The sequence below is a fragment of the Accipiter gentilis genome, chromosome W (assembly GCF_929443795.1).
Source record: "Accipiter gentilis chromosome W, bAccGen1.1, whole genome shotgun sequence".
Lineage (NCBI taxonomy): Eukaryota > Metazoa > Chordata > Aves > Accipitriformes > Accipitridae > Astur > Astur gentilis.
This window is the reverse complement of record NC_064918.1, coordinates 4,351,986-4,377,071: the sequence shown is the minus strand read 5'-3', so window position 1 is coordinate 4,377,071 and position 25,086 is coordinate 4,351,986. Positions and strand designations below refer to the sequence as shown.

The 25,086-nt window shown below is 44.0% G+C and overlaps 2 protein-coding genes across 2 annotated transcripts in view; one reads left to right on the top strand and one right to left on the bottom strand.

Annotated features, from left to right (window-relative positions):
* LOC126035341 (uncharacterized) overlaps nt 1-1,173 on the bottom strand; it is a 274,404-nt gene extending 273,231 nt beyond the window's left edge. The window contains exon 1 of the mRNA XM_049793871.1: nt 903-1,173. The gene's annotated coding sequence lies outside the window, so the exon portion shown is untranslated. The remainder of the gene's footprint in view (nt 1-902) is intronic.
* LOC126035342 (uncharacterized) overlaps nt 1-25,086 on the top strand; it is a 171,909-nt gene that overhangs the window by 52,084 nt on the left and 94,739 nt on the right. The gene's annotated exons all lie outside the window — the stretch shown is intronic.

Sequence of the window (25,086 nt, the reverse complement as noted above, 5' to 3'; positions counted from 1 at the left end):
GCTGCCGACTGCGCCTTACAGTCGGAGACAGCCTTTTGTTTTATCGCTGCGTGCGGCGGACGACAGCGGTTTCCGCCCACCAGTTGCCACGCCTCCTCTAACCGTTGAGCCGACCCCTCGATTGAGTCCGGCCCACTCTCTTCCTCTTCCGCTACGCGCGTAAGAGGGAGTGTCCTGACTTTCCTTCCTCCTTCCTTTGGCCGTGCTCCGCCTCTCCCGACCTCCGGAGAGACATCCGGGGAGAAAGCGGATGTCGGCGCCATCTTAGGGTGAGCTTGTGGCGCGGTTCGCAAAACACGTCCCGGCACCCAATCCTCCGGATCATACAGGGGAACCGCTCCCTCCTCTACCTGCTCCTTTTCTGATCCCTTCATCACAGCCCTCTCCGCCTCCTCTAGTCTCTGCCTCTCCTTCTCCCGTCTCCTTTGCTCAGCCACGGGTTCCTCTGCCTCCTGAATTAACTGTCGCTCTTTCTCCCGCTCCTCCTCTCTCGCCCGTTCACGCTCCCGTTCAAACTCCTCCCAAGGGTATCCCGGTGGTTCGGCCGGTGCCGACGGCTGCACTGGGAGCACCAGAGGCGTCTGCTCCGCTACCTCCGTCAGCCCTTCTGTCCGCGCCTCCCCATCCGCCTGCACGCCCCGATCCGCCTGCGCGTGCATCAGTCTCTTTGCTTCCTTCCACGTTAAGCCCTCCTCCCGCACTTTCCTGAAAATCGCCCTAATCCGCCCCCACGTCTTTAACTCCGGACCATGCTGCGTCGCCATAGCCCGTTCCGCTAAAGCCGCGGTGCATTTCGGCCAGCACTCAGGAGACAATATGTCCCCCGGGCGCTCTATCGCTTCCTCTTTCAGGAGCCGCTCTAGGCAAGCTTTCGCTTCTTTTTGTCCCATAGGGATTTTTACCTCTCTAGAGCATGAGTCCAACACCTTCAGGACTCCTTCCATGCCTGGCCAGGCCTTCGATTACGCCCCGCGTAATCCGCCGATGTCCAATCACGTCAGGGTCACCACTTGTAGACATTCGTCTGATCACCCTGTGGGACTCGGCACAGGGTCCACCATACCCTGGGCCACAGAGCACTGACACCAATATGAGGATGCTGCAAATGGCGTTTATTCAACTGCGTCACGCCCTTATATACTGTCTGTCGGTCATCCCGCCTCCTTTAACCCTTCTCTTTCCGTACATCGCGAGATCTTCCGAGCGCCAATCCCTACAGGAATTGTTGAGGATTTCTTGGCTGGGTGAGGGCATGTGAGCAATCCAGCCGTTAGGTGGGAACGAAGCATAAGTTTACAAAGTGCAGGAGCAGACAAGGACGCTGTGTCCTTGTACGCTGGGAAAAAGGAAGATAAGAAGAGCCTGATAAGCAACTCCTAGATGCCGAAGGATGAGATAAATAACTGCTGGACACCTCGTGAAGAAGCTTGCACAGCCAATAGAGGATAAGATAGTGTCACGTGAACCGGGGTATTGGACCAATTAGAGTATTGTATAAGGCGTGTGCACAAGCACATAAGGTATATAACTGCGCTAAAAGTTGTAGTAAATGGACTTCACTTGATCACATTGGTCTGTGCGTGATTTCCTCTGTGGATCCTCCGCAACAGTCATTGTTAAAGCCCTTTTTCAGCAGCAACCACCCCATGCCCCTTTTCAGTTGACATAAAATTCTGGAGGAACGTCCAGGCACTTTCTTTGTGAATTATTTGAGAGCACAGAATTGCCAGAGGGTCTCTGGGTCCCAGAATCTGGTCCCCAGCTGTTGAATGCAGCTATACAGTAGATTTCAAGTTGGCCAGGGTCAACCCATCATAGTCTTTTTGGTGGAGAATGCGGGCAATGTGAGGAATTTGATTTATGGATAGTAATTGAGAGAGGTAACGGGCAAAACATGGACTGAACGCAGCTAGAGAGGTAAGAGCTGCTTGATGAGTGGGGAATTTTTATTGTAATCGTGGTGAAGGGATGAGGGGTGGATTGTGTGTAAACTGTCCACTTTTTGTCGGTTTTGTGATGATATTATTTTGATATTGGTGTGGGGAATTCTTTTTGTTGATGTGAGTGAAGATTTTGTGTGATGAATGTAGATTTTAATGATAGTTCTTAAAAATGTGATGAACAGAGTCGAGGGGTGGAATGTATTGGTTTTGTGTGGCAAGGTTTTGGTAGCCGGGGGGGGGGTTACAGGGGTGGCTTCTGTAAGAAGCTGCTGGAAGCTTCCCCTGTGTTCGAGAGAGAGTGAGCCCATACCAGCCAGCTCTAAGACGGACCCGCCGCTGGCCAAGGCTGAGCCAATCAGCAATAGCGGTAACGCCTCTGTGATAACATTTTTAAGAAGGAAAAAAAAGTTGAGAGGGGGAGAAACAGCCGCAAGAGAGAGGAGTGAGAACATGTAAGAGAAACAACCCTGCGGACACCAAGGTCAGTGAAGAAGGAGGGGGAGGAGATGCTCCAGGCGCCAGAGCAGAGATTCCCCTGCAGCCCATGGTGAAGACCCTGGTGAGGCAGGCTGTCCCCCTGCAGTCCAGGGAGGTCCACGGTGGAGCAGATATCCACCTGCAGCCCGTGGAAGACCCCATGCCGGAGAAGGTGGGTTCTCGAAGGAGGCTGTGACCCCGTGGGAACCCTGTGCTGGAGCAGGTTCCTGGCAGGACCTGCGGATCTGTGGAGAGAGGAGCCCATGGAGCAGGTTTTCTGGCAGGACTTCTGATCCTGTGGGGGACACACGCTGGAGCAGTGTGCTCCTGAAAGACTGCACGCAGTGGAAAGGACCCATGCTGGAGCAGTTCATGAAGAACTGCAGCCCGTGGGAATGGCCCACGTTGTAGGAGTTCGTGGAGGACTGTCTCCCGTGGGTGGGACCCCACGCTGGAGCAGGGGAAGAGTGTGATGAGCCCTCCCCCTAAGGAGGATGAAGTGGCAGAAAATAATGTGATGACCATAAACCCCATCCCCGTCCCCCTGTGCTGCTGGGGGGGCTTGGTGGAGAAATCTGGGAGTGAAGTTGTGCCCGGGAAGAAGGGAGGGGTGGAGGGAAGGTGTTCTGAGATTTGGTTTTATTTCTCATTACCTTACTCTGGTTGATTTGTAATAAATGGAGCTAATTTTCCCCAAACTGAGTCTGTTTTGCCCGTGACGGTAATTAGTGAATGATCTCTCCTGTCCTTATCTCGACACGCAAGCTCTTTGTTATATTTTTCTCTCTCCCCTGTCCACCTGAGGATGGGGGAGTGATAGAACGGCTTTGGTGGGCACCTGGCGTCCTGCCACGGTCAACCCATCACAGGCTGTTAATTTTTTTCACTCTTCAGCAGTTTCTTGTCTCAGCATTCAGCTCTTAAAACTCTGAAATGTTCTCAGTAACCAGGACTTTGCCTTTCAACCAGTAAGACCTTGGTGCTGGAATAAAGTCTTTGACCAAAAAAGGCAGACCTAGAGTAGTAGAGTTCTTGAATGTTAGTAATTTTATTGTTCAGTGGTAGGTAGTTAATAAGATTAGATAAGTGAAAGCTTTAAATGAACTAAAAGCAATTCACTAATAAGAATTTTGCTACTATAATGCTATGATAAACCTGAAAGTCATAAATACTAATTTTAATGAAAAACTTACTTTTCATAGCATAACATTCAACTTCGGTTTTAAATAAATGTAAATTTTCCAAAAGCTCCACAGAGCTTCCGATTTTGAAGATGCAGAAAGAGAAGCTTTCTATTTTCTTTGTTCGACAGCAGCAGCTTCCTCTGAATTTCATTCTTGCTAGCTTATAATTGTAGGCAACACATTTTAACAAGCCAAATGTGATATGCATCTTAATATTACTCATTAAAAATGTGAAGAAAAAAAGCCAACCAAGTGTGACTAAAGGGTATGTGAAACTAGCCCTGGCCTCACAGGTTCCTGATTGCTGGTCTATGTAATCCTTAATATTGTCAAAAGGAATGATTGAGGCAACCAAACTCCCAAGGAAAAAGCTTCCCTGATCAGGCTTTTAAAACCACATGTTAATATTGTTGGGGTTTGGTTGTAGTGTGGTCGTGGAAACATTAAATGTTATTTAGGAAGAAAATAATGTTGATGAATAGAGAAAATGAAGTAGCATTTAGTTAATTGATCTTCGATTCTAGTCATTAAAAAATATTTGTTTTGGGAGCAAGATGCTTGTGATTGACTCTGTGGGAAGCCATTATGTTAGGCACGAAGCTTTAAGAGCTGAGCTTAAAAGTGATGTATGCTGTCATGCAAACCTTTTTGTCTTTCAGGTTGGTAGTAAGTACTTAAAACGATATGGATAATTTTACTAAGCTTTTGTTCTTACAAATGGGCCTGGAAAGATTTTTCCAGTACTGAGTTTTGATTCTAATTAAACAAACAAACAGAAAATAAACAAAAACTTGTTGTGAATTAAATGTGGTAAGATGTCTGCTGTATAAAATCTGTGGAGATGTACGAATTCCTTAATTTATCAAAGTATTTGCAGTCTTAACAATAAAGCTTTTAGCAAGTGGTTCATACAAAACAATTAGAAGCTCCTCAAAACCTGAATGTAGGCTGGGTATGTTCAGGATCCCAGATATGTGTATTGTCTACTGTCCTGGGTTCAGCTGGGATAGAGTTAATTTTTACAGGAACCTGGGAGGTGGGGGGGCATAGCCGGGGCAGCTGACCTGAACTAGCCAAGGGGCTATTCCATACCATGTGACATCACGCTCAGTATATAAATGGAGAGCGGGCTGGGGGGAGCATTCTCGACTTTCAGTGGGGGAAGTGGTGGAGCGTCAGTTTCCGGGTGGTGAGCAGTTGCACTGTGCATCACTCTTTTTGTATATTCTTTCATTAGTACCGTTGTTGTTGTTGTTGTAACTTATCTTTTTTTGTGTTGTCCCAGTAAACTGCCCTTATCTCAGCCCTCGAGGTTCCGGTTTTTGTTTTTTTTTCTTTCGTCTCCTCCGTCTCCTCCCCATCCCACCGGAGGGGGGCGGGAGGAGTGAGCGAGCGGCTGCGTGGTCCTTTGTTACCGGCTGGGCTAAAACCACGACAGTCCTTTTTGGCGCCCAACGTGGGGCACGAGGGTTGAGATAATGACAGATCTGGCCAGAATGTGTTGAAATAAATTTGTCATACACATTTCTTATACTAGATAAATAGATGTTGTTTCACAATGTTGGTTCATTTGTTTACATGGTGGCGTTTTGTAAATTCTTATATGCTCTCTGTATTGCCTGTAGTTATGTTTCTCACCTCTGGGAGAGTGATTGGGAGTATCATTTTGCTGTATTGGGCAATGTCGACTTGTGAAATGATTACATCACTGGTCATGAGGTTAAGCTGGTATCTGTATGAGGCAGTGATATCATTTCCATACTTTGGGCACCTTCTGACAGATTTTATTGGTAATTACACCCAATCCATGAGGAAGTCGGGGGGGATACTTCCCCCTGTCCGTTCGCCTCCCTTTTCTCCTTCCGACTAATTACAACAGCTTTTGAGAATTTTGAATATCTTTGGGATGTGCAAGCCAGTGTGCTGTTAGTGCTATGCCTCCTGACTATGTTTCAGGTCTTGTTTAGGGCTACAAGAAGGCTCTTTAAGAGTACCACTCAGAGATCTACCCCAAAGCTGGATATTCATGGGTGGTACGGCATGTAGGAGAAGATGGGCAGTTATCTAGAGAACTTCTCACCTCCAGTGGCTTGGAAGTTGACTCCCGAACAACTACAGAAACCTCATGAAGTGGGAGCATATTTGAAAGGAAAATGCTGTGGCTATTCCAAAGACGCACAACTTACTGCACTGTGCTGGGCCCTGGCCAGTATCTACCAAACACTGCTTGATATTAGGCAGCACCCTCAGGGAGAAAAGATGGAAAACAGGGCAACAGGCCCCGTGGCTACCCCAACCCCAACAATAGGCCCCATGGCTACCCCAACCCCGACGACAGGCACCATGGCTACCCCAACCCTGGTGACAGATACTGCAGCTAAACCAGAGAACCAACCTGTGCCAGTATCAGTTGCCCCTGTACAGAAAAAGAAACACACAAATCAGTTCGCTTAGTGAGAGATGAAAATGAACCAGGGTCATCGCGAGAACAGGAGGAAGAGGCAGAACCTGAAATAATTACCCAATCTCTATCCCTGAGTGAGTTGCGTGACATGCAAAAAGATTTTAGCTGCCACCCAGGTGAGCACATTGTTATCTGGCTGCTCCGATGTTGGGATAATGGGGCCAGTAGTGTGGAATTAGAGGGTAAGGAAGCTAAGCAGTTGGGATCTCTGTCTAGGGAAGGGGGCATCAACAAGGCGATTGGGAGAAAAACACAAGTCCTCAGCCTCTGGAGGTGACGTCTGTTAGGTGTAAAGGAAAGATACCCCTTCAGGGATGAAGTTACATGTCACCAAGGCAAGTGGACCACCATGGAGAGAGGTATCCAGTACCTGAGGGAATTAGCCGTGCTGGAGGTGATTTATAATGATCCAGAAAATGCGCAGTCACCCACAGATCCAGATGAAGTCCAATGCACACAACCCATGTGGCGGAAGTTTCTACAAAGTGCACCACCAACCTATGCCAAATCATTGGCAGTAACGTCCTGGAAAGAAGGCTATGGACAAACGGTGGATGAATTGGCTGTCCAACTCCGGCAATACGAAGGAAGTCTCTCTTCCTCCCTACGGGCCTGTGTCTCAGCTGTAGACGAATTGTCCTGGGAGTTCCAGCAAGTCAAAGTGGATATGTCCTCCTCCTCACCTGTACAGGCCTGCATTGCAGCTATTGGGAGTAAGCATTCCTCTGCCCAAGAGAGAGGAGAGAGAAAGTACACACGACGGGCTAACCTGTGGTTTTACCTGCGTGACCATGGAGACGACATGAGGAAGTGGGATGGAAAACCTACCTCAGTCTTGGATGCATGGGTACGGGAGTTATGAGAAAAAGCAACCAGAAAAGAGGATTCTTCTTGGAAAACTGCTGCTCCAGATTCCCGTGAGCAGTCCCCCAGACGCAGTGGATGGGCTGATCTCATTTCTGATCCCCTTGAAGGGACTTCTGATTCACGTGTGCAGAAAGTGAGTAATGGATATTCTAACCAGGATTGGAGGGGCCCTGCCTCCAGCCAGGTGGAGGAGAGGGACAACCGAGTCTACTGGACAGTGTGGATTCGATGGCCTGGCACATCAGACCCACAGGAATATAAGGCTCTAGTGGACACTGGTGCGCCATGTACCCTAATGCCATCAAGCCATAAAGGGGCAGAACCCATCTGTATCTCTGGTGTGACAGGGGGATCCCAAGAGCTAACTGTATTGGAAGCTGAAATGAGTCTAACCGGGAATGAGTGGCATAAACACCCCATTGCGACTGGCCCAGAGGCCCCGTGCATCCTTGATATAGATTATCTCGGGAGGGGATATTTCAAGGACCCAAAAGGGTACCGTTGGGCCTTTGGTATAGCTGCCTTGGAGACGGAGGCCACTGAACACCTGTCTAGCCTGCCTGGTCTCTCCCAAGACCCTTCGGTTGTAGGGTTGCTGAAGGTTGAAGAACCACAAGTGCCAATTGCTACCACGACGGTGCACCGGTGGCAATATCGCACCAACCGAGACTCCCTAATCCCCATCCATAAGCTGATTTGCCAATTGGAGAGCCAAGGAGCAATCAGCAAGACTCACTCACCCTTTAATAGTCCCATATGGCCAGTGCAAATGTCTAATGGGGAGTGGAGGTTAACAGTAGACTATTGTGGGCTGAATGAAGTCACACCACCGCTAAGCGCTGCTGTGCCAGATATGTTAGAGCTTCAATATGAAGTGGAATCAAAGGCAGCTAAGTGGTATGCCACAATTGACATTGCTAATGAATATTTATCCATTCCTTTTGCAGCAGAGTGCAGGCCACAGTTTGCTTTCACTTGGAGGGGTGTCCAGTACACCTGGAATCGACTGCCCCAGGGGTGGAAACACAGCCCCACCATTTGCCATGGACTGATCCAGGCTGCACTAGAAAAAGGTGAAATTCCAGAGCACCTGCAATACATTGATGACATCATCGTAGGGGCAACAAGGCAGAAGAAGTTTTTGAGAAAGTGAAGAAAATAATCCAAATCCTTTTGAAGGCTGGTTTTGCCATGAAAAAAATAAGGTCAAGGGACCTGCACAGGAGATCCATTTCTTAGGAGTAAAATGGCAAGACGGGCGTCGTCAGATCCCCATGGATGTGATTAACAGAATAGCAGCTATGTCCCCACCAACTAATAAAAAGGAAACAGAATCCTTCGTAGGTGTTGTGGCCTTTTGGAGACTGTATATTCCAAATTACGGTGTGATTGTAAGCCCTCTCTACCAAGTTACCCGGAAGAAGAACGATTTTAAATGGGGGCCTGAGCAATAACAAGCCTTTGAACAAATTAAGCGGGAGATTGTTCATGCAGTGGCCCTTGGTCCAGTCCGGGCAGGACAAGATGTTAAAAATGTGCTCTACACTGCGGCTGGGGAGAATGGCCCTACCTGGAGCCTCTGGCAGAAAGCACCTGGGGAGACCCGAGGCCGACTCCTGGGGTTTTGGAGTCGAGGATACAGAGGATCTGAGGCCTGATATACTCCCACTGAAAAAGAGATCTTGGCAGCATATGAAGGAGTTCGAGCTGCCTCAGAAGTGGTTGGTACTGAAACACAGCTCCTCTTAGTACCCCGACTGCCAGTGCTGGGCTGGATGTTCAAAGGGAAAGTCTCTTCTACACATCATGCGACTGATGCCACGTGGTGTAAGTGGGCCGCACTGATCACACAGCGGGCTCGCATAGGAAACCCCAGTCACCCAGGAATTGTGGAAGTGATCATGGACTGGCCAGAAGGCAAAGATTTTGGAATGTCACCAGAGGAGGAAGTAAAGCTTGCTGAAGAGCCCCCACTGTATAATAAACCTCCAGAAAATGAGAGGCAATATGCCCTGTTTACTGATGGGTTCTGTCGCATTGTGGGAAAACATCGGAGGTGGAAAGCTGCTGTATGGAGTCCTACACGACTAGTCGCAGAAACTGCTGAAGGAAAAGGCGAATCGAGTCAGTTTGCAGAGGTAAAAGCCATCCAGCCAGCGTTAGACATTGCTGAAAGAGAGAAGTGGCCAGTGCTCTATCTCTATACTGACTCATGGATGGTGGCAAATGCCCTGTGGGGGTGGCTACAGCAATGGAAGAAGAGCAACTGGCAGCACCAAGGTAAACCCATTTGTGCTGCCACACTGTGGCAAGATATTGCTGTTTCGATAGAGAAGCTAGTGGTAAAAGTACGTCACATAGATGCTCATGTACCCAAGAGTTGGGCCACTGAAGAACATCAAAACAACCAGCAGGCGGATCAGGCCACCAAGATTGAAGTGTCTCAGGTGGACCTGGACTGGCAACATAAGGGTGAGCTATTTATGGCTCAGTGGGCCCATGATACCTCAGGCCATCAGGGAAGAGATGCAACATATAGATGGGCTCGAGATCGAGGGGTGGACTTGACCATGGACACTATCGCACAGGTCATCCATGAATGTGAAACGTGCTGTAATTAAGCAAGCCAAGTGGCTAAAACCCCTGTCGTATGGAGGGCGATGGCTGAAATATAAACAGTGGGAGGCCTGGCAGATTGACTATATCACACTCCCACGAACCAGCCAAGGCAAGTGCTATGTGCTTACAATGGTGGAAGCAACCACTGGATGGCTGGAAACATATCCTGTGTCCCACGCCACTACCAGGAACACTATCCTGGGCCTTGAAGAGAAAGTTTTATGGTGACATGGCACTCCAGAAAGAATCGAGTTGGACAATGGGACTCACTTCTGAAACAACCTCATAGACACCTGGGCCAAAGAACATGGCATTGAGTGGGTATATCACATCCCTTATCACGCACCGGCCTCCGGAAAAATCGAACAATACAATGGACTTCTGAAAACTACATTGAGAGCAATGGGGGGTGGAACTTTCAAACATTGGGATACACATTTAACAAAAGCCACCTGGTTAGTTAATACTAGAGGATCTGCCAATCGGGCTGGCCCCGCCCAACCAAGACTTCCACATACTGTGGAAGGGGATAAAGTCCCTGTAGTGTGCATGAGGAGTATGTTAGGGAAGACAGTCTGGGTTAGTCCTGCCTCTGGCAGAGACAAACCCCTCCAAGGGCTTGCTTTTGCTCGAGGTCCTGGCTTCACTTGGTGGGTGATGCAGAAGGATGGATAAGTTTAATGTGTATCTCAAGGAGATTTGATTTTGGGAGAGAATAGCCAGTGAATTAGGCCGTATGATGTTAACTGCTAAATAACCTGCCAATGTATGTCATTGTATCTATAGTGTCTATATGCCATATCAAGGATATTATTGTGAGAATTACCTAAATGACTGAAGGATGGACTTTGAAACCGAGCCAAGTACAACAGTGATAGAACTTGAACTGGCACCCACCAATTTCCTCAAGATCAACATCTTTGACCTGCAGACCAAGGGTGTGGGTTGCACCAAATGTACCATCCACAAGTTCCAGAGGCAGCATACAACAACCCAACACCTCACACCATCTCTCTTATCCTGAAGAACTGTTACAACAGATGGAGCCCCAAAGTCATGGACTAAATAGAATTGATGGACACATTAGAGGGATAGCCCATCGACTAAGGGAATACTATTTGTGTGTGTGTGTGGGGTGTGTGTCCATATACATATATATAAACCAAGGAAAGTGGTAGTGGTTGATTGGAAAATGTAAGATCTGGGCATGATGTAGATGGTATAGAATAAGGGGTAGATAATGTCCTGGGTTCAGTTGGGATAGAGTTAATTTTTACAGGAACCTGGGAGGTGGGGGGCATAGCCGGGGCAGCTGACCTGAACTAGCCAAGGGGCTATTCCATACCATGTGACATCATGCTCAGTATATAAATGGAGAGGGGGCTGGGGGGAGCATTCTTGACTTTCGGTGGGGGAAGTGGTGGAGTGGAGCATCAGTTTCCCGGTGGTGAGCAGTTGCACTGTGCATCACTCTTTTTGTATATTCTTTCATTAGTACCGTTGTTGTTGTTGTAACTTATCTTTTTTTGTGTTGTCCCAGTGAACTGCCCTTATCTCAACCCTCGAGGTTCCGGTTGTTTTTTTTTTTCCTTTTGTCTCCTCAGTCTCCTCCCTATCCTACCGGAGGGGGGCGGGAGGAGTGAGCGAGCGGCTGCGTGGTCCTTTGTTACCGGCTGGGCTGAAACTACGACATCTACCCGAGGTAGGTTTTTATTCATGTATGGATGTCAAGAGCCAGATATTTATTTCCTGAGGGGCTCGATTCTGCCACTGCTAGTGTTATCACAGAGTAAGGGAAATCTAGGTTGCAGTACACTAGCAGAAAGCACACACAGTTCCTGCTTTGATGGAGGCGGTGGAGCAAGCAGGTGGTGCCCGGACAAGGAGTATGTGTTTCCGAACCCCGCTATTTGCCCAAGACTCTTAAACTATCACTGTCCTGGTTGGACCACTTGAACTGTTTTCCCAGATAGGATTTATCACTGAGGTATCTGTCTGTGCAGCTGCACGGCAGTGTCTGGTTAGTTGATATTGATTGCCTTGGATTTGTCTGCTCTACAGGAAAAGCAGCCACGTTCACATCTACAGCCATAAGCAGGTGCCTATGGAAGAGAAAGGTGGGCAAGGATGTGCAGTGCTGCCTCAGCATCTGCCTTCAATTTGGCTATGTGTGACAAATCAAGGGAAAAGGTAATCTCAGGCGATGTACAATCAATTAATTCTGAGCACATGGTTCTGAATTAATTTGTATCGTATCGTACTACATAGTAGTCAAAACTTATAGGTTTTGTTTCAGTACACCAGGATACCATAAAGGTGGGCTCCAAAAGTTCTATTGGACATGGTGGCACCTCAAAGAACGGTACCAGAAATGCTGAGGCACTACCTGTGAAGTGAGGGCAGAGGTCTCCTTTCATATATAGGAAATGACGGCACCCTGGCAACTTACACTGAATAACCGTTTTAAATAGACTCTGCCATACGTCAAAAATATGGATTAGCTTTCCAGGAAAGTAATGGAAGAGCTGACTTGAAACCAGTTTATCAGCTGTACCACATGAGCTTTGCAGTGATTATGGCTTCAGCTATGACTTGATGAATCATATTGAGTCAATATGTGATGCACCAGTTAAATATTAAATGACCAAATATTTGAAAACAAGGTGAAGGAAAGGTCTAAAACACATACCTGTTCAACACATTAGCTTCTGGAAATGGGAATCTCTGCATTCACAGCTTAGGCAAGACTGTTTAAACTATCAATCTGTACGGATGGTTTGTTACTAACCTGCTTGTGTGAGGAAGTATGGGGGTGCTTTGTGGGTCCCCATCCTGAGCCCTAAGAGCAGTGGCCTCTGACTGCTGGGGGCTGTTTTTACTAGGTGGTCTGTTCTAGCCATGCATTCATTTGGTATATGGTTGTCGTGGTTTAACCCCAGTCAGCAACGAAGCACCACGCAGCCACTCACTCACTCCCCCCCACCCAAGTGGGATGGGGGAGAAATCGGGAAGAGAAGTAAAACTCCTGGGTTGAGATAAGAACGGTTTAATAGAATAGAAAAGAAGAAACTAATAATGATAGTGATAACACTAATAAAAGGATTAGAATATACAAGTGATGCACAATCCAATTGCTCGCCACCCGCTGACTGACGCCTAGTTAGTCCCCAAGGGGCGATCCCCCCACCCCCACTCCCCCCCAGTTTATATACTAGATGTGACGTCACATGGTATGTAATACCCTGTTGGCCACTTTGGGTCAGCTGCCCTGGCTGTGTCCCATCCCAACTTCTTGTGTCCCTCCAGCCTTCTTGCTGGCTGGGCATCAGAAGCTGAAAAAATCTTTGACTTTAGTCTAAACATTACTTAGCAAAAACTGAAAACATCAGTGTGTTATCAACATTCTTCTCATACTGAACTCAAAAACATAGCACTGTACCAGCGACTAGGAAGACAATTAACTCTATCCCAGCTGAAACCAAGACAATGGTGTTAATAAATACAAAAGAAAAATAGTTAGAAGTTCACATTTTTACTATTGCGTAACTAAATTCCTCTGTATATGTGATAAAATAGGATTTCCTTCTGTGTTAAGTACCTGTCTTGTTGTTTAGTTATGAAAAGGGGGACCTGTTCAACTTTGCACATGAATGCTCCTTTGATCCAAATCCTCCTTTGATATATTTTTTTTTCCTTGTTATCCAAGGTATTGATGTGGAGTAAGATTTAGTTCCAAGCCCCTTTCCTCCTGTAAAGTAAAACCCAGGGTCTCTTCATGTTTCTTGGTTCGCCTTTTATTTTATTTCCTGATTAATTTGTTGTCTGTTGCTTGGTGTTCATCCTTCCTTGTTTTATAGGAGGCATTAAATAGCTGCTGTGATATTTTTAAGGTATGAAGGGACTCTAATAGAGATTTCTTTTGTGTCTCAGCATGTTAAAATCAATTCAGTGGCTGTATGTTACGGTGCTCTTCCTCCCTCCCCCACTGCTGGAAACATGGGTGGATTAATCTAGCCCCAAATTGCTGTACGGAAACCCTATGCTCTTAAGTCAAAAAAATCAGTCTGTGAATCATTTTATGAAAATACTGGATTGAGTTTCAGGCTTTGAGTCCCTGCTGATGCGTTAAATTCTTCATGGTATTGGCAGGGGAGAAGCAGGGGACCTTTCTTTAGCTGAATAAATAGAAGTGTGTGATGGGTTAACCCTGGCTGGATGGCAGGTGCCCACCAAAGCCATTCTATAACTCCCCCTCCTCAGCTGGACAGGGGAGAGAAAATATAACAAAGAGCTTGTGGGTCGAGATAAGGACAGGAGAGATCATTCACCAATTACCATCATGGGCAAAACATACTCAGTTTGGGGAAAATTAACTCAATTTATTACCAATCAACCAGAGGAAGGTAATGAGAAATAAAACCAAATCTCAGAACACCTTCCCTCCACCCCTCCCTTCTTCCCAGGCACAACTTCACTCCCAAATTTCTCTACCAACCCCCCCCCAGCGGCACAGGGGGACGGGGATGGGGGCTTATGGTCATCACACGTTATTTTCTGTCGCTTCATCCTCCTCAGGACGAGGGCTCATCACACTCTTCCCCTGTTCCAGCATGGGGTCCCACCCACGGGAGACAGTCCTCCACGAACTTCTCCAACGTGGGTCTTTCCCACAGGCTGCAGTTCTTCATGAACTGCTCCAGCATGGGTCCTTTCCACTGCGTGCAGTCTTTCAGGAGCACACTGCTCCAGCGTGGGTCCCCCACAGGGTCACAAGTCCTGCCAGAAAACCTGCTCCGTGGGCTCCTCTCTCCAGAGATCCGCAGGTCCTGCCAGGAGCCTGCTCCAGCACGGGGTTCCCACGGGGTCACAGCCTCCTTCGAGAACCCACCTTCTCCGGCATGGGGTCCTACATGGGCTGCAGGTGGATATCTGCTCCACCGTGGACCTCCCTGGACTGCAGGGGGACAGCCTGCCTCACCAGGGTCTTCACCACGGGCTGCAGGGGAATCTCTGCTCTAGCGCCTGGAGCATCTCCTGCCCCTCCTTCTTCACTGACTTTGGTGTCCGCAGGGTTGTTTCTCTTACATGTTCTCACTCCTCTCTCCGGCGGCTGTTTCTGTCCATCCCAACTTTTTTCCTTCTTAAAAATGTTATCACAGAAGCGTTTACCACTATTGCTGATTGGCTCGGCCTTGGCTGGCAGCGGATCCATCTTAGAGCCGGCTGGTATGGGCTCTCTCGAACACAGGGGAAGCTTCCAGCAGCTTCTTACAGAAACCACCCCTGTAGCCCCCCTGCTACCAAAACCTTGCCACACAAAACCAATACAAAGCGTCAACTCCAGATGCCTTGAGAGAGAGAATCCAGACAAGCTCTTAGTACAATTACAGAAGGACAAAGTGGAAGAGACCCACGGGACTCATATGTGTATTGAATTTCGTTTGGCCTTTTGGTCACACTACCAGAAAAAAACCCCTATGGGAGTCTTTAAAGTGTATATGTTTGTAGTCTTTGGGGTATAAATATGGGGGTGTCGCTTTTTTTTTTTTTAATATACGTATATATGTGCATATGCATGCTGTATTTTTTTAGGAAATGCTATTGGCTCATAGCACATGGAAGAAAAGTCAGGGCTCTTCCTTGGGACACTTCCCAACATTCGAAGGACATGGACTTGTGTGGGTCCGGCACATAACTTGGCAGTGTGGATGCTTAGCTTCAGTGCTGTCCTGGCATGAACGGGGTTGGAGATGTGGGAAGGAATTTTGTTCATTCACCTAATCTTTCTCTGCAGACACTTAATGACTGTCTAATCTTCCCTTACCAGTAGGGAGCCTTCAGTGATTATTTACATTATATCATTTTAAATGAAAGAATAAAACTCTAAGTCATTATAATTTACAGTTTGTTGATGGGTATGATAATCATGCCTGCATAACCTGCCTACTTTTTATGTATAAATAAGAATATTTGTTATATTTTAATCCTTAGTCAAGCAATATTGCTTATCCTTTTAATGTTTCAGTGGCTTTAATTCAGATTTGGTAGGAATATTTCTTCCAAAGCACAGTGCTGTCTGATCACGTGCTCTGCATTGTAAAACTTCCCTTTGTGACATTCTTTGTTACATAATGAAATGGAAAATATAAAATTATCATATGCAGTAGGTCCTTTTTGTGCCTTCTGACTTATGGAATAGGTTATCCTATGCATTTTAAATGGAAGTCCTAATTAATTAATGTCAGAGAGCAGAATACTTTTAAAATCCAGCAATGCTGTAGAAGGCAGATTTTTTTTTCCTTATCCGTATAGTTTCTTTTTAAATAAATTACAAGCATTAGGTTAGTTGAACTTTATTTCTTCTGCACCTTTTTTCCTTTTTCATTTTAGGAAGTCTCTGGTTCTCATTCATGTTCTTCATCTATTTCATCTGAGGTGACAGTGTTTCAGCACTGGTCACGTATTGGGAATTCTCAGGTTTAACCTGTTGCCAGTACCAGTTGAGGGGGGAAACAGAACTAAAAATAATGACTCTTATTCTTACAAATAAAGTCGGGGTTTTTTGTTTTGGTTTGTTTTATTTTTTGGTTGAGCTTCTGTTGTTATCCATGTTTCTAGTCCTAATGACTGTAGAGAAAAGTTTGAAAACACCTCTTATAATGTGAAGTAATCACTATCTCTGTCATTCGCAGTTTTAAGAAAACACTAAGTATTGGGAAGTTCACAATAACATTGTAGGAGTTGGCAGCAGTATCTGGTTTCTTTGAGTCATCACTTTTCTGTTACTGAACTGAAATTTTGGCCTTTCTTTGATGTGTCCTTATAGATGACCAATTGTTACTTTAAGCTCAGCATTAAGTAAAATAGGTTTTAAAAGAGTGTGTTTCATCTATCCTGAGCCCTCCCTATGAATTTCTTCCTCAGTTACTGCAGATAATGTCACTCTTGCACTCATTATATTGTGCAAAGCATTTGACACTGTCCTGTACAACATCCTTGTCTCTAAATTGGAGAGACATGGATTTGATGCATGGACCACTCAGTGGAGTTGTGGTCAATGGCTTGATGTCCAAGTGGAGAACAGTGATGAGTGGCGTTCCTCAGGGGTCAGTATTGGGACCAACGCTGTTTAATCTCTTTGTCGGCAACATGGATGGATTGAGTGCACCCTCAACAAGTTTGCCAATGACACCAAGCTGTGTGGTACAGTCGACATGCTGGAGGGAAGGGATGCCATCCAGAGGGACCTTGACAGGCTTGAGAGGTGGGCCCGTGCGAACCTCATGAAGTTCAACAAGGCCAAGTGCAAAGCCCTCTACCTGGGTCAGGGCAATCCCAAGCACAAATACAGGCTGGGTGATGAGTGGATTGAGAGCAGCCCTGAGGAGAAGGACTTGGGGGTATTGGTGGATGAAAAACTGAATATGAGCTGGTAATGTGCGCTTGCAGCCCAGAAAGTCAATCGCATTCTGGGCTGCATCAAAAGAAGTGTGGCTAGCAGGTCGAGGGAGGCGATTCTCCCCCTCTGCTGTCATGAGACCCCATCTGGAGCACTGTGTTCAGCTCTGGGGCCCTCAACATAAGAAAGACATGGACCTGCTCAAGCGGGTCCAGAGGAGGGCCACAAAGATGATCAGGGGGCTGGAGCACCTCCCCTATGAGGATAGGCTGAGAGAGTTGGGGTTGTTTAGCCTGGGGAAGAGAAGGCTCTGGGGACACCTTATTGTGGCCTTCCAGTACTTAAAGGGGGCCTACAGGAAAGATTGGGAGGGACTCTTTATCAAGGTGTGTAGTGATAGGATGAGGGGTAATGGGTTTAAACTGAAAGAGGGTAGATTTAGAGTAGATATAAGGAAGAAATTCTTTACTGTGAGGGTGGTGAGGCACTGGAACAGGTTGCCCAGAGAGGTTGTGGATGCCCCCTCCCTGGAAGTGTTCAAGGCCAGGTTGGATGGGGCTTTGAGCAACCTTGTCTAGTGGAAGGTGTCCCTGCCCATGGCAAGGGGATTGGAACTAGATGATCTTTAAAGGTCCCCTCCAACCCAAACCATTCTATGATTCTATATGTATAGGTCAAATGAAGGTCCAAGGTAATGTCATAAGGCCATAAATAAAATGGTAGACCAGAGGTTCATTTAGCCCAGTATCTGATGATAACCAGTGGCCTGGAGTAAATTTACACTGATGCTTTGATAGTCTCCACTGCTCTGCATCTTGAGACAGTTGTTTAATGGCTTTCAGTGGATCTTTCCTTCATTAACTTGTCCTGTTATTTCTTGAGCAAATGTGGAATTTAGCATCCACAGCAAACTATGGTAGATTTCTTTAGCATAATTGTGTCTTTTGTGGAAAAAGTGCTTTCTTGAACCTTACATTTCCCAGTATCCTTTGATGCTGTCAACACTTGAATTAGCAGATGCAGCGAAAAGTTCTCTCTTCTTCCTTTCTGTGCTTATCAGTGTTTTTTAGAGATCTAAAGAATATACATCCTTATCACTTAAATGTGTGATCCATTCAAAAGATGCTGACTCATACTGTAATAGCCTGGAAAGTTCTCTCTCAACTGCAGAGCTCCATGAAGAAACCATGTATTTTCTGTATTGTAGTTCTGCAGTCTTTTGCCGCTTCTGCATACTTTTTAAAAGTTACCTGACAGACCACAAAATGGATTTTGGCTCTCTGGGTAAACTACTGGGACATGAAATGATGATGTTTAAGAAGAAAAGCTGGATTATTTTATTTATTTATTTATTTTATTTTAGTTATAGTGGGCAGCTTCTCAAGCATTTATTAGCGATTTCCATCTGAGAGCATCTTATTTTTTTAAATTTACTTAGAAAAGAAACAAAAGCATTCAGAAAAAAAAGCTTCTTAGACTTGTGGCGTCTTCCCCTTGCTTTTTGGGATACTATTACACATGCTTGTGATTATCCACTCTGCAAAAAATTGGCAGAAAAATTCATTTGTTTTCCAATTCCCACAGAAGAACAGATGTGGAACTAAGTTCGAAACAATGTACTTTTAATCACTTATATCTGGCCATGTGTCATGAAAATTTCACAACTGGCCCGTGCCAACTGAGGAGAGAGACTAGGATGCAAAGTATAGAATTACAAGAGTAATTCTTTATTCATGTGCATGAGGTGTCCCATTCAAATTGGGGCACCCCGAATATGGTTTTACACGTGGCTCTTGTACCTTTCAAGTGTTCAGGTACAACATGATTTGACCAATCACTACTTAACACACACATACTACTGTCTTGAAAAGCAACTATAATTCTATGGCATCATCATGCATCTGCTTCTTTCTTGATCTAGGTATCCCTGGAGTCGGTCTTGCTACAGTTACTTATCTATGATGCCAGATAATGGGAGGGTTTCACAAAGGTGTTGGAGAAGCTAGGTTGCTGGCGTTATCTTGGTAGACCAGGGGTATCCTTTCTTCTTCGTGGATGGCTTTAAGATTCCAAGAAACAAAGGTCCTTATCTTCATGGTGGGAGCTGTCCTCCTCCTTGCAATGAGTTGGGGCCTTTTAGTTATGCTGACTTAACCATGGTTATGCAGTATACAATGTAAACTATATATCTCTTAAAAAGTTAATACAGTTTCATACTATTAGGAAAGTTCATACAATTCCATACTATAAGGACTAATTGGCACAATAGTTAGGGAATGAGATTTTCCTAACACATGAAATGAACTGGAGCTCAGCAGGAACTGATTGGATGCTTTGTTAGTTGAGCATGGAGTGGAGAATTTTTCTTGGGCTTCATTCTCTGAACAGTCCTTTGAAAACAGTGCTAATAAATGAACAAGAAAAGGGTCAGTTTCAGATAGTTAACTCTTTCTAGAGAGCCAAAACCTCAGGGGACCACCTGAACAGAGCTGGGATATATTATCTGTATGAATATGAAAGAGATTGTGTATATATGTATAGTTTTCTTCCTTTATTTAAGAGCACTTCGATGCTGTAAAGGATATTGGGGAGTAAAGTAGCTGTATATCATCTGTGTGCTTTCAAAAGCAATGATTTAAACCAGCCAGCTCTGCCTGTAAGAGATTTTGAGACAACAATTGCTGGAATAGCATAAGAAAGCAATTATGTCAGAAAACTTATTCATGTTGTGTTCTAAACTTCAGCCTTCACTAGAAAAAATCCCTTAAAAAGATAGTCCATACAAATACTTCAGAAAACTAGTTTGGGGGGAGAAAACATTAGTATTTAGGGACTCTGGAACTTACAGCTTCAAACTTTACAGTATTATGATTTTGAATCAGTGCATTCGACAGTCACTGAGACTTAAGGAATTTTTGGATTCTTGTTCTTGGGATGAACTTCATAACTGATAAGAAAGCTCATGGAAACTGGGCTACTGATCATTTTTCCCATTATGATTGCCCTCTCTCATATATGTATAGGTCTTGAAAAATAGTGCCTATTAGTAGGAATCTGAATTTTCAGTTGCTGCAGAATTGAAACTAGTGTTAAAATGTGTAGCTTATACGTATAAGATTATTTTCAGTTATTTGATCCAATGTAGCCTGGAAATAATTTGCCTTCTTGAACCTGCAAAAAAAGGGGAAAACCAACCCTAACAAATTTGTTGCTTCTTAAATTTTGACAGACTTGATTAAACAGACAAGATTATGTCTTGTTTCAGGGTTTGATAGTGGTTCCTTGGAAGCCTTTAAACCCTATTTGAAGTTTTAAAATTAGCCTGATCTTATATTGTAGGGTTAAGAGAGCTGTGAACTCAGCTGCAGATAGTTTTTCTTGAGAAAACAATAGAGTCAGCTGTCAAACCTGAAGTGGGGTGTGAGGAGATTAGTAGTGATGCATTTTCCTGCCTTCCAAGGAGTATGAATGGGAATCTTCCACCTCACTGTCTTGTTGGCTGTTCCTTACCTTGCACATTCATCATTATGTTTATTCTGGGAGCAAGCAAATGGCCAATGCCAATTAAAATGTTCATTGCTAGTAAAATAGCAAAATAGAATGTTTTGAGAGATTGAGAGAACAGAAGGAACTTTCAGAAATGTTTGTTATGTTCCAGGGAAGTGTTGTCTCTTAGCTTGACTGCTAGAGAGATCTGTGAAGGTTATAGTAGAGTTTATGTATTCTTTAAAAAATCTTTCATATGGATTTTCTGAGGCTGTTTTGCTCGTGCTCTGTGAAGTGACCTATTTCTTCCTTTTCTTCTTTGTTTTTGGGGAAGTCTGCTTGACCTTAGTTTTTCATGTTTTGTTTCAAAATAACTGTATTTCATTAATATTAATTTGTTTATACACTTTGCAAAAGAAAAAGGAGATAATAACATTCAAAATAAACATCTTTATACTCACATGTCTTGTTTTTTATCCTTTGTCTAGAATGACATAAATGGCTAAGTATTTTATGTTCTTTAAATGTGAGTTTGTGAATGTAATCGATATAGATATCTTGTGCATGATCAAGACTTTTAATAAATGCAGTTGTCTGCTGCCTTTAATAATCAAAAGCATGGGATACAGCCAGTAGTTCCATAACCTTATGGGGCTGGTAAAACTTAAATGAGAAACTGCATTTTTGACGTTTATTACTTTGAGAGTATTTTAAATGGACTTACAATGCATGTCTTTGTTTTAACAGTGGGGCTTGGGTTGGCTTTAAGGTATTAAATACATACTTTCTGACAGGTGATTGAAGGGTATGCTAACGTATTCTAAAAAATGTACAGAACTTTGGATGAGAAGGGCCTTGTAAAGGAGTTTGTTCCCTTGGTATTGCAGGCAATCAGGTTGTATACAATTCCTTTCATTGTGTCATTGGCCTCCGACTTAAAACTAGGTAGGTTTCTTGCTTCCGCTTTTGTTGTTCAAAGGCTGTTGCAGAATCTTGCTCTTTCAGATGGTTTAGAAATCATCTCTTAACCTGCACCTTAAAAGTATTCACAGTCATTTTACAGTTATTTTGTTCCTGCTTAATGTTAGCTTTTAATTTAAATCTCTTCTTTCTCCTTGCTATTTAGCCACCTACAGTAACTGTAGGAAGCAATTATACTTCATTTTTGTTGCCTTCATTTTGTTAGGCTAAAGAAGGCAAGAACTCATATCTTTTCTCAGCTCTCCTTTCCCTTGATCAGTACAGTGGTCCTTCTCTGTTCCTAATCCAACTTGGATGTCTTCCCCCTGCCCCTTGCTTATGGATAATAAGAATTCTATGTGGTGTTCAAGGTAAGACCTCACAGGAGTCTTTAGCAAATGATAATACTCCTTCTGGGCTGATGATAATATTTTGATATATTCTAAGATTATACTGGCATTCTTCACCCCTATATCTTGTTAGAGGTATTGCCCAGCAGGTCCAAAATAAGTCATGAGATGTTTCTGAAGGTCTCCTCAAAATAATATATGCATATTAAATAACCATTCTCTTGGAGTTCAAGCTACCACTAAGCTTTAAAACTGTGTGAATATAGTAGAAAATGCCACCTGAACTGTAAGTAATTTTTTTTTCTAATTAATTGTTTTTTATAAGTTATAAACCAAGCTCAAGTTAAGTGAACTGATTCATAGCACCATCTCAGTTTCTCAATTGGAGACATTAGGAAAGAAAAGGAACCTTCCTTTACTCCCACAGTTGTTGATAAAAGTTAAAGGAGAAGACATCAAAGAATTTAAAAAGTTTTTGCATCAAACTGAAAAGTTTGGGTCAGATGAACACCACAATACAGGTTCCTAATTAGATTGTGGTGCAGGAGTACTGGAAAACACAGGAATTTTCTACATCAATTTGGACGTTTTAATGATTGTTTCACTGATTTGTAATTGTCACAGCTTGCATCACTAGGATGATACTCTGAATATGATTGTGGGAAATCCTGTAGTTTGGCATCACTGAATCAACCTTACCTTACCTTTATCACCTTATTTTGTTACTTTTTGGTACTGGGCATCAAAAACTGGATGTGGTATTCCAGATGTGTATTCCAGGAGTGCTAGGTAAAGGCAAATAATCACTTATTAATGAGAGCTTAGCCTGTAGATATATCCCAGGATATTCTTGGCCTTACTTGCCGCCAGGGCTAACTGCTGACTCATGTTTAGCCCACTGTCCACCTGGACCCCCAGCTCCATTTCAGCAGAGCTGCTCCCTGGGTAGTCAGTGTCCAGCCTGTCCAAGGGATTAGCCCATCCCAGGTACAGGACTTCACATTTGTCCTTGCTGAATTCCATGAAATACATGTGGGGTGTGGTGGAAGGGATTTGGAGGTGCGTTTCATAAGTGGGGTGAACATGCTATGTAGTTTAGATTTTTATTCCAGTGGTTTAGGAAGTTTTGTAGTTCTTCCTAAGTCACACCTGATTTTAACACTTTGTTATAAATCAGAATAAAATATACAAATAGTTTTAAATTTATTTTCAAATCTTGGTATACATTATTAGTAAAATAGAGGAAGACAAAAAGATGCAATTTTGAGCATGGTTAGTGGTTTATGTGTTACTCCTTCCCATGTCCATTTTTTTTTTAGCTCCTTGGTGGTTTGGAGTAATGCTGCATTTCTAGCAAAGGAGAAATGTCCTGGTAGTGAAATGTTACCCATGTGCATATAGCGGAGTTGTACCATTCCAGCCACCAATACTAATCATAAATATTGTTTTAATGTTTTTGGCTCTGTACCTTTCTTACATTTTACATCAATTATTTCTCTAGGTATTGCCAGGCATCTGAAGTGGTTGACCAAGACCTAAGGACTTGGAACAGTGGTAAGTAAATAAAATTAAGATTATATTACTGGTATTTTCACATGCTGTCTGACTGTGAAGTTTGAGGGATGTAAGATGTGCAGTAGGTTATTCTTTTTGAATATTTTCTTCTGAGCACCAAGTTCCTGTTCAGAGCATTCATCTAACTTTTTTAAGCAGAGATTTTAAGAAGGCAAAGAGGAGGTAGTCTCAGTGACTGCTTTTGACTTAGAAAATACTGAACTTAAAGTATTTCAAGCAGAATAGTTTATACTTGTTGAAGCAGTAACATACACTGTGACCCACTGTATTAAATGAGAGATGCATGAGTTCAGACTTCTCAGAATCACATCAGTGTATACATTTAATGTGACGGAAAAGGACTTAACTGCAAGGTTCAAGCAAATGACTTGAACTTCACTTGCAGACTTAACTGCAAGGTTCAAGCAAATGATTTATTTGAACTTCACTTACAGACTTAACATGCCACTATTGCAGGTTTTACAGATACAATGGAGGAATGCACTACTGCAATTTTTTAAGGCAAGAGTAGTACATTATTACAACCAGAAGCGATTCACAGACAACCACAAATGCATTTACAAACTTAAAGCATAAACAATATTCACTTACCCCTCCAGGTAAGGGCTCTCAATCCCAGGGAAGTTACCTCAACCAGCGTCCCAATCAAAGGGGGGTGTGTGTGTGTGTGTATGTGTGTTTCCTTCGCAAGCCAACTGTATAGTTGGAGAAGTGACTCCCCCCCTTTCCAACCTGAATCTTAGAGTTTTTATCCCCTGACTTGTGGAATGGTGCGTATGACTATGTCTGAGTGGATTGTGATATATGCCTAAACGGATTATGTATATCTGAGTGGAGTTTCCCCTTATCTTTCCTTTGTTCCTGTGATTGAATACACAAGGCTGTCATTTGAAACTGAAGCTGAAACCCTCCAGGTTTTGGGTTTGTTGTTTTGGGGTTTTTTTACCTTGCTTCCTCAGCAACTGGATAGTGGTTGGATTGAGACTCAGGGCGTACTATTTGCTAAGGGACTTCAAGGCTCACTTCAGGTTTCGGTTCTTTGAATGGTGCAGCCACTGCTGTTTACTTTAGGGTTTATCAGACAACCCAGGGCCAAGCTGTCTACACAGCTCCCTGTGGGTCCTCTCTGCAGAGAGGCAGGGCCTCAAGGCAACCCAAGGCTGGGTCACTTTTGTAAACCCCCCATGAGTCACCTGTGTGCACTAGACATGGTGAAACTTGTTTGTGAACTATGAACCAGACGATCCACACAACATTAAGCAATTATAAAATCAGATATTCTAGAATACATGGAAACCTAAGGTAAGTTAATAAATTACTGAAAGCTGAATTTTTTCTTTCTTTAAACCCCCAAGCTTATGTCTGTGGTTCTTAATTCCCCCTCTGCAAACTGTGGTGTCCTTTGTAAAGATAGATCATCCTGTTGATCCCCTACACCTTGCTCATTGCTGATCCTTCACATCCTATGTGCTAATTATGCACCTGTTGTGACTAGAGAAGAACACAGGGAGGGTCTAAGGAAGAACTTTAAAAATTTCAAATTCTTTTTCAAGTTAATTTTGTTTAGTAAAGCGTTTATAAATATCTTATTTGCACTTCCCTGGCTGTAGGTGTAGGCTGACAGAGAGCACCTTACAAATGCAGAGATAAACTCACCAACTGTTAATTGTACTTAAAAATAATAATCAATAATCTTTAAAAAAGCAACTGCGTTTTCTTGCCAAGTGATAGTTATTTGGAATAATGTAATATTTCTATTTCT